Below are 10,705 nucleotides of genomic sequence, written 5' to 3' on the forward strand. Positions count from 1 at the left end.
TTAAATATAGAGCTACCCTATGACCTAGCAACTGCACTCCTGGGTTTTTATCCCAAAGACACAGATGTAGTGAAAAGAAGGGCCATATGCACCCCAATGTTCATAGCAGCAATGTCTACAATAGCCAAAATGTGGAAAGAGCCGAGATGCCCTTCAACAGATGAATGGATAAAGAAGATGTGGTCCATATATACAATGGAATATTACTCAGTCTTCAGAAAGGATGAATACTCAACTTTTGCATCAACATGGATGGGACTGGAGGAGATTATGCTAAGTGAAATAAGTCAAGCAGAGAAAGTCAATTATCATATAGTTTCACTTATTTGTGGAACATAAGGAATAGCATGGAGGATGTTAGGAGAAGGAAGGGAAAAATGAAGGGTGGGAAATCGGAGGGAGAGATGAACAATAAGAGACTATGGACTCTGAGAAACAAACAGGTTTTTAGAGGGGAGGGGTACGGGGGATGGGTTAGCCCAGCGATGGGTATTAAGGAGGGCATGTACTGCATGGAGCACTGGGTGTCATACGAAAACAATGGATCGTGGATCACCACATGAAAAACTAATGATGTATTGTATGGTGACTAACATAACATAATAAAATTTTAAAAAATCGTTATTAAAAAGATATGATAGAAGGGGCTCAGTCATTTAAGTGTCTACCTTTGGCTCAGGTCATGATCCCAGGGTCCTGGAATCAAGTTCCAGGTTGGGTTCCTTGCTCAGCAGAGAGCCGGCTTCTCTCTCTCCCTACACTTGCAGCTCCCCCTGCTTGTGCTCTCTCTCTCACTCTCTCTCTGTATATGTGTCAAATAAATAAATACAATCTTTTGAAACAAAAAGATACAGCAACTAAATATAATGTACGATCCTAAATCTGAAGAAAATGTGATAAAAATATTAATGACATTTGGCAAAATTTTGAATATAGAATTCTATTAGCTGACACTATTTTGTAAATTTTAAACTTTCTAAATTTGCTAAATTTATAAATAATTGTGATTATGTACTAGAATGTTCTTTTTCTTAGGACATATTAATACATGCAGAAGTATTTAGCAATGCATAATCAGATGTCTGCAATTTAGTCTCAAATGATTTAACAAATAATTGTAATATGTCCATATATAGACAGTGTGGCAAAACAAAGGGGACAGAGGTAACAATGAATAGAAGTAAAGGGTATATATGTATTCATAGAACTATCATTGAAATTCTGTATGGTTTACATTTTTTAAAATAAAAAATGTAAAATAAAATGTATTTGGTCCTATAAGTTGGTTATATAAAGCATTTTTTACCAGTTTAATATTTATTATGCAGTCATTAAAATGCATTTGGTAGGAATAAATCAGTAAAAACATGAATTTTCCCCAAATTAACCAAAAATGTCATTCATTTTTAGTAAAAATCCCAACCTTTATTTTTACAACTTGAGAAATCAAATACTAAAATTTGAAGAAAAGAATGTAAAAAGTTGAGTTAGTCACGATTATATGTAACATTCATAGGCACATGCTATTAATAAAATGTATGGGTTTTTTATGTAGGACGTCATTATAAGTGCTGAAAATGTATCCCAAAAAACTATGGTCCATGTTACACTGATGTTAGAAAAAACAAAACAAAACAAAACAAAACACAGTGAATGTTCTTCTCTCCTCTTTGATTAAAATTCCCAAGTTGTTTTATTATTAATAAATCTATAGTACCTTGAAATTGCTCTTTATATTCTCTGTAATTCAACATTTCTGTTGTTATATTTTATAACAGCCCTCCTAGGATAAGTAACAATTCATATTCTATTTCTTTAAGAAGATAAAACCAAATGGCAGAGTTTATATCTTTAAATTTCTCTGAAGCTCTCCTTACTTCTAATGTAGAAATCAGGCATTTTCCCCTCAATTCTGGGTAATTTTGAAAACCTATTTTGAAAAGTATATTTTGCAGTTTGACAATTAAAATCTTTAGTTTTCTTAACCCTTGATGATATAAAAGAATCCCTGAAGACTGAAATACCTTCAAGAAAAATTTTCCAATTACATATGTGCTACATAGGTAAGCTTATAAACAATTGTCTTATAATAGCAAATAGAAAATAAACTAAACACTGGGTACTTCAGTCTAGTATTAAGAATTAGTATGACAGGAGCACCCGGGTGGCTCAGTTGGTTAAGCATCTGCCTTTGGCTCAGTTCATGATTCCATGGTCCCGGGATTGAGCTCTGTGTCAGGCTCCCTGCTCACTGGGGAGCCTGCTTCTCCCTCTCCTCCCCACTCATGTGCTCTCTATCACTATCTCTGTCTCTCAAATAAATAAATAAAAATCTTAATAAAAACGAATTAGTATGACAAGGGTAGTTGAAAGATGGCAGAAGAGTAGGGGACCTCGTTTCATCTGGTCCCTTGAATTTAGCTAGATAACTATCAAATCATTCTGAACATCTATGAATTCAACCTGAGATGTAAGAAAAGAATTGCTGGAATTCTAAAATAGAAAAGTGACCACTTTTTGCAAGGTAGGAGGTCCAGAGAAGTGAATCTAAGGGGATATACCAGAAAATAAACAATGGGGGGAGGGAACCTCCATAAGCCAGCCACCAGAAAGTGATATAATCCAGAGAGGAAAATTAGAACTTTTAGAAATCTGCTCCAGTGAGAGATGTCCCTTCCTGAAAAGTGCTCAAGCTGTGAAATGGAGCAGAAACTTAGGTGGGACAGTGTGGTCTCAGGATCCCAGGGTCATGGAAAGAACTGGGGTGCCTGAGCAAACAGAGTTCCCAAGCATTGGAAAGGGAAACTGGCTGTGGTCAGCAAGCCCAGGAGAATCTCATGATTCTTTGATCTTTCAGTTTAAATGTTTCCTCTCTTTTTATCTTTTATTCTCTTTCAACTAGTTTCTTTTTTTATCAACTCTTTATTTTTAAGTCTTTTTTTAACTTTCATTTTTACATTTACATTTTATAGATATAGTCTTCATTTTTGGCTTCCTTTCACTGTATTCAAATTTATTTTTGTATATATATAAGTTTTGCTTTCTTTACAATTTTGGGATTTAAGGTCTTCTAAAAAACAAACCAAAATACATCTAGGACCAAGTGTATCACCATGTTTTGTCCAACTAGGAGATTATATTCTCTCTTTATGCTTTTTTTTTTCTTTTTTCTTTTCTTTTTGGTTTCTGACCTCTTCAGATTTGTCTAGTGTGTATTTCGCTTGGGTCGTGGATGATATTTTTGATTTGTTCTTTCATTCATCCATTCTTCTCTGAACGAAATAACTAGAAGGAGGAATTCACAACAAAGGAAAGAACCAGAGGTAATATTCTCTGCCAAAGACCTAATCAATATGGATATAAGTGAAATATCATAGCTGGAATTCAGGATAACAATTATAAAGTAACTAGCTGGGCTTGAAAAAAGAAAGCTTAAAAGACACTAGAGAATCAGTTAGTGCAGAAATAAAACCTAAGAGGCCAAAATTAAAAATGCTCTGACATGCAGTCCAAATTGGATGCTCTAATGGATATGGTAAATGAGGCAGAAGAGAGTAAGTGACATAGAAGACAAGTTGATGGAGAGGAAGGAAGCTGAGGAAAAGAGAGAAAAACAATAATGGAGCATGAGGGGAGGCTTCGAGAAATCAGTGATATCATAAAGCAAAACAATATTAGAATTATTGGGGTCCCAGTAGAAGAAGAAAGAGAGAGAGAGGGCCAGAAGGTATATTTGAGCAAATCATAGCTGATAATTTCCCTAATCTTGGGAAGGAAACAGGCATTCAAGTCCAAGAGGTAGAGAGATGGCCCCCAAAAATCAGTAAAAATAGATCAACACCACAACAAATAATGAACCTTGGAAATTTCAGAGATAAAGAGAAAATCCTGAAAGTAGCTTTAGGCGACAGTTCCTTAATCTACACTGGTAGAAACATTAGACTGGCATCAGACCTATCTACAGGGATCTGGCAGGCCAGAAAGGGCTGGCATGATATATTCAGGGTACTAAATGAGAAAAACATGCAGCCAAGAATACTTTATCCAGCTAGGCTGTCTTTCAGAATGGAAGAACAGATAGAGTGTGGGAGAGCAAGACATCAGCGGGTAAAAAAAAAACAATAAAAACAGGAACACATCTACATGGCAAAAGCTGTATGCATGTAGCAAAATCCAATAATTGACCCATCATTCTGTTCTGAAAATAGTACTTGTTGAAAACAGCAATGATGGTGGATAAGATAGTTAGGACTACTGAGGTTGGCTCTCCCATCTCCTGCAGCCCCCTAGTTAATGCCTTACTAGGACCTGTGCTGGAAGTCATGTGCACAGTTTCTTGATGCCCCTCACGTGATTGTTTTCTTGAGTTAATTTTTCCTTGCTTCTTCATACTTTACAGTCTACAATAATAAAACCAGGAGTCCACCCAGGCTCAGGGCTTCACCTCTGCACCTGCACTTCTTGGTGGTGCCTGGTGGTGCAGCCCCTTCAGCCTCTTTTGTTGCAAGTTATTAGACTCAGAGTAATCATTTCATCTCTCAACAAATACACTAGTGCAAAAGAGCTTCCAGGGAAAACAGAAACTAAAAGAATTTGTGATCACTAAACCAGCCCTGCAAGAAATATTAAAGGGGATCTTGTAGGCAAAGAGAGAGACCAAAAGTAACAGAGACCAGAAAGAAACAGAAACAATCCACAGAAACAAGGATTTTACATGTAATACAATCACAATCTCACTAAATTCATATATGTCAATAAATACTCTGAATAAAAATGGGCTAAATGTTCCAATCAAAAATCACAGGGTATCAGATTGGATAACAAAGTAAGACCCACCCATATACTTTATACAAAAGACTCATTTTGAACCTAAAGATACCTCTAGACTGAAATTGATGGGGGAGAGAACCATTTATCATGCTAATGGACCTAAAAAGAAAGCTGGGGTAGCAATCCTCATCTCAGACGAATTAGATCTAAAACCAAAGGCTGTAGTAAGGGATGAAGAGGGACACTATATCATACATAAAGCGTCTATCCAACAAGATCTAATGATTATTAATATTTATCCTCCTAACTCAGGAGGAGCCAATTATATAAAACAATTAATAACCAAATTAAAGAAACACACTAATAATAATATAATAATAGTAGAAGACTTCAACACCCCACTCAGAGCAATGGACAGATCATCTAAGCAGAAGATCAACAAGGAAACAAGGGCTTTGAATGACACACTGGACCAGATTAACTGCACATATATATATTCAGAGTATTCCATCTTAAAGCAAAAGAATACACATTCTTCTCAAGTGCATATGGAACTTCTCCAAAATAGATCACATACTGGGTCACAAATCAGATCTCAACTGATACCAAAAGACTGGGATTATTCCCTGTATATCTTCAGACCACAATGCTTTGAAACTTGAAGTCAATTACAAGAGGAAATTTGGAAGGAACTCAAACACTTGGAAGCTCAAGAGCATCCTACTAATGAATGAATGGGTCAACCAGAAAATCAAAGATTAATTTTAAAAATTAATGGAACAAATGAAAATGAAAACACAGCTATTCAAAACCCTTGGGATACAACAAAGGTGGTCCTAAGAAAGAAGTACATAGCAATACAATCCTTTCTCAAAAAATTAGAAAAGGCTCAAATACACAAGCTAAACTTAGAGTGAAAGGAGCTGGAGAAAGAAATGCAAATAAAGCCTAAAGCAAACAGGAGAGGAGAAATTATAAGGACTAGAGCAGGGACGCCTGAGTGGCTCAGTCAGTTAAGCATCTGCCTTCAGCTCAGGTCATGATCCCAGGGTCCTAGGATCGAGTCCCACATTGGGCTTCCAGATCAGCAGGGAGCCTGCTTCTTCCTCTGCCTGCTGCCCCCTCTGCTTGTGCACTCTTTCTCTCTGACAAATAAATACATAAAATCTATAAATAAATAAATAAATAAATACATAAATACATACATACATACATACATACATACATACATACTAGAGCAGAAATCAATGAAATAGCCCAGAAGAACAGTAGAATAGATCAATGAAACTAAAAGGTTGTTCTTTGAAAGAATTAATGAGATTGATAAACCCCTAGCCACATTTATCAAAAAGAAAAGAGAAAGGACCCAAATTAATAAAATCATGACTGAAAGAGGAGAGATCACGACCAACACCAAAGAAATACAAACAATTTTAAGAACATGTTATGAGCAAATATATGCCAACAAATTAGGCAATCTGGAAGAAATGGATGCATTCCTGGAAACATATAAACTACCAAAACTAAAACAGGAAGAAATAGAAAAGTGGAACAGACTCATAACCAGCAAGGAAATTGAAGCTGTAATCAAAAATCATCAAATAAGCAAGAGTCCAGGGCCAGATGGCTTCACAGGGGAATTCAACCAAACATTTAAAGAAGAACTAATACTTATTCTTCTGAAGCTGTTTCAAAAAATCAAAATAGAAGGAAATCTTTCAAACTTTCAAACTCTTTCTATGAGGGCAGCTTTACCTTGTTCCCAAAACCAGACAAAGACCCTACCAAAAAGGAGAATTACAGACCTCTGTCCTTGATGATGGATGCCAAAATTCTCACCAAGATCCTAGCCAATAGGATCCAACATTACATTAAAAGGATTATTCACCACAACCAAGTGAGATTTATTCCTGGGCTGCAAGGTGGATCAATATCCACAAATCAATCAATGTGATACATCACATTAATAAAAGAAAGGACAAGAACAATATGATGCTCTCAATTGATGCAGAAAAAAAAAAGCACTTGAAAAAAATACAGCATCCTTTCTCGATTGAAACTCTCCATGGTGTAGGGATAAAGGGAACATACCTCAATATCATAAAAGCTATCTATGAAAAGCCCACAGCAAATATCTTTCTCAATGGGGAAAAGCTGAGGGCTTTTCCACTACAGTCAGGTGTATGACACGGATGCCCACTTTTACCACTGTTGTTCAACATAGTATTAGGAGTCCTAACTTCAGCAATCAGACAACAAAAAGAAATAAAAGGCATTCAAATTGGCAAAGAAGAAGACAAACTCTCACTCTTCACAGATGACATGATACTCCATGGGGATAATGCAAAAGACACTACCCCCAAATTGCTAGAACTCATGAAGGAATTCAGAAACAGGCAGGATGTAAAATCAATGCACAAAAATCAGTTGCATTTCTAAACACTAACAATGAGACAGAAAAAGAAATTAAGGAATTGATCCCATTTACAATTGCACCAAGAGCCATAAGATACCTAGGAATAAACCTAACCAAAGAGGTAAAGGATCTGTACTCTAAAATCTACAGAACACTGAAGAAAGAAATTGAGGAAGACACACACACACACACACACACACACACACAAGTTCCATGCTCATGAATTAAAAGAATAAATATTGTGAAAATGTCTATGCTACCCAGAGCAATTTACACATTCAGTGCAACCCCTATCAAAATAACATTGATATTTTTCACAGAACTGGAACAAACAATCCTAAAATTGGTATGGAACCAGAAAAGACCCCGAAATTCCAGGAGAATGTTGAAAAAGAAAATGAAAGCTGGTGACATTACATTGCCAGACTTCAAGCTCTATTACAATGCTATAATCATCAAGAAAGTATGGTACTGGCATAAAAACAGACACATAGATCAATGGAACAGAATAACGAACTATGAAATTGACCCTGAACTCTATGGTCAACTAATTTTCGACAAAGCAGGAAAGAATATCCAATGGAAAAAGATAATCTCTTCAAAAAATGGTGCTGGTAAAATTGGACAGCCACATGCAGAAGAATGAACCTGGACCATTTTCTTACACCATACACAAAAATAAACTCAAAATGGATGAAAGACCTAAATGTGTAAAAAGAATGCATCAAAATCTGAGAGGAGAACACAAGCAATAGCCCCTTCAACCTCAGCTGCAGCAACTTCTTCCTAGACACGTCTCCAAAGGCAAGGGAAACAAAAGCAAAAATGAACAATTGAGACTTCATCAAGATAAAAAGCTTTTGCACAGAGAAAGGAAACAGTCAACAAAATGAAAAGACAACCCATGGAATGGCAGAAGATATTTGCAAATGACATATCAGATAATAAGCTAGTTTCCATGATCTATAAAAACTTATCAAACTTGGGCGCCTGTGTGGCTCAGTCGTTGGGCATCTGCCTTCAGCTCAGGTCATGATCCCAGGGTCCTGGGATCGAGTCCCGCATCAGGCTCCCTGCTCAGCGGGAAGCCTGCTTCTCCCTCTCCCACTCCCCCTGCTTGTGTTCCTGTTCTCGCTGTCTCTCTCTGTCATATAAATAAATAAAATCTTAAAAAAAAAGATTAAAAAAAAAAACTTATCAAACTCAACACCCGTAAAACAAATAATCCAGTCAAGAAATGGGCAGAAGGAGCACCTGGGTGGCTCAGTCATTTAAGCATCTGCCTTTGGCTCAGGTCGTGATCCCAGGGTCCTGGAATCAAGCCCCACATCAGGCTCCCTGCTCCACGGGGACCCTGCTTCTCTTTCTCCCTCTGCCTGTTTCTCCTTCTGCTTGTGCTCTCTCTTTCTTTGTCAAATAAATAAATAAAATCTGAAAGAAAAAAACGAAATGAGCAGAAGACATGAATAGGGATTTCTCCAAAGAAGACATACCAATGGACAACAGACACATGGAAAATGCTCCACATCACTTGGCATCAGGGAAATATAAAACCACACTGAGATACCACCTGACACCAGTCAGAATGGGTAAAATTAACAAGACAGGAAACAACAAATGTTGGCGAGGATGTGGAGAAAGAGTAACCCTCTTACACTGTTGGAGGGAATGCAAGGTGGTACAGAAACTCTGGAAAACTGTATGGAGGTTCCTCAAGATGTTAAAAATAGATCTACCCTTATACCCAGCAATTGCACTACTAGGTATTTACCCCAAAGGTACAAATGCAGTGTTCGAAAGGGGCACATGCACCACAATATTCATAGCAGCTATGTCCACAATAGCCAAACTGTAGAAGGAGCCAAGATGTCCTTCAATGGATGAATGGATAAAGAAGATGTGGTTCATATATACAATGGAATATTACTCAGCCATCAGAAAGGATGAATATCTACCATTTACATCAACATGGATGGAACTGAAGGGTATAATGCTAAGTGAAACAAGGCAAGCAGAGAAAGACAATCATCATATGGTTTCACTCAACTGTGGAATATAAGAAATAGTGCAGGGGATCAAAAGGGAAGGGAGGGGGGGCGCCTGGGTGGCTCAGTTGGTTAAGCGACTGCCTTCGGCTCAGGTCATGATCCTGGAGTCCCGGGATCGAGTCCCGCATCGGGCTCCCTGCTCAGCAGGGAGTTTGCTTCTCCCTCTGGCCCTCCCCCCTCTCATGCTCTCTCTATCTCATTCTCTCTCTCAAATAAATAAATAAAATCTTTAAAAAAAAAAAGGGAAGGGAGGGAAAACAGAATGGAAAGTCATCAGGGAAGGAGGAAAACCATGAGAGACTGTTAACCATAGGAAACAAACTGAGGGTTGCTGGAGGGGAGGTGTGTGGGAAGATGGGGTAATTGGGTGATGGGCATTAAGGAGGGCATGTGATGTGATGAGCACTGTGTGTTATATACAACTGATGAATTATTGAATCCTGCATCTGAAACTAATGATGTACTATATGTTGGCTAATTGAATTTAAATAAAATTAAAAAAAAAGAATTAGTAGGATAAAGTAAGTAAAAACACTAAAATCATAATTTGAAATAAAAGCATTCATAATTGTACATTAATCAACCTGGATACGTCCTCAGAGATCACATAAACGGCCATTTTTATTTACTGATTAATATACCAAGACCATAAAGAGGTTAAAAGATTTTTTTAAGATAATGTGGGATTCTGGGAAATAACAGAGCAAAAGCTAGAATCCAGATTTTCATTTTTCTTATTCCTTACCATTAAAACTGATTTTTTTCTTTTCAAATTACAGATCAGTGCAAAATAATAAATACCCTTTTAAAAGTTAGAAAATCATGTCTCCTTTATTAGGAGAAAAATCCAATTATAAAAAGACCTAACAGGTAGGGACCAATTCATAAAGATTAGTTCCAGTCCACAAGATCATCTAGATAATAGCTAAATATCTTACCCAAATGAGAATTTGTTCACTCACAGTTGGAGAAGTCTCTCTTCTTGTCATATTTAATAAGTCAACAAGAGGACGGATGGTCATCCCCTACAAGATGAAGAATGAAAAGCCAAATTTCTTTCATAGGTAATTATTGTTTGTATATGTCCCTGGCGTTTATGTGTGTGTATGTCTGTGTGTGCATATACACACATGTGTGTCTTCATTTGGCCATGTTCAGAATTTAGAACACTATCTGAAAATTCAGAGGGATCATGAGATAACACCAGAGAGAAGAGCTGTGATTTTCTCTCACAAAGATCAAAGGGAAATATATATTTTATACAAAAATCTGGGTCATCTAATAAAACCTAAAAAAATCTACTAATATATTTCAAAAATGGAAGTAGTCAAATCACAGAGCCAAGGTGTTACAAGAGATTTTCATTTCAGTATCTTCCAATTACCTCAGACACATCATTTTGTCCTTATTATTCATCATCCACTAGAAATTAAATTACAGTCCTCTTGGCATGTTATTTTAAATTTTTCTT

General features: G+C 36.8%; 1 long non-coding RNA gene across 1 annotated transcript in view; it reads right to left on the reverse strand.

Moving 5' to 3' along the window:
- The window catches only part of LOC145717817 (uncharacterized), a 176,711-nt gene extending 166,323 nt beyond the window's left edge, over positions 1-10,388 (reverse strand). The window contains exon 1 of the long non-coding RNA XR_014141264.1: positions 10,173-10,388. This is a non-coding gene — a long non-coding RNA (uncharacterized LOC145717817). The remainder of the gene's footprint in view (positions 1-10,172) is intronic.
- Between the last annotated feature and the right edge of the window lie 317 nt (positions 10,389-10,705).

Source organism: Leptonychotes weddellii, chromosome X (genome assembly GCF_054177405.1).
Source record: "Leptonychotes weddellii isolate Sample4059 chromosome X, ASM5417740v2, whole genome shotgun sequence".
Classification (NCBI taxonomy): Eukaryota; Metazoa; Chordata; class Mammalia; order Carnivora; family Phocidae; genus Leptonychotes; species Leptonychotes weddellii.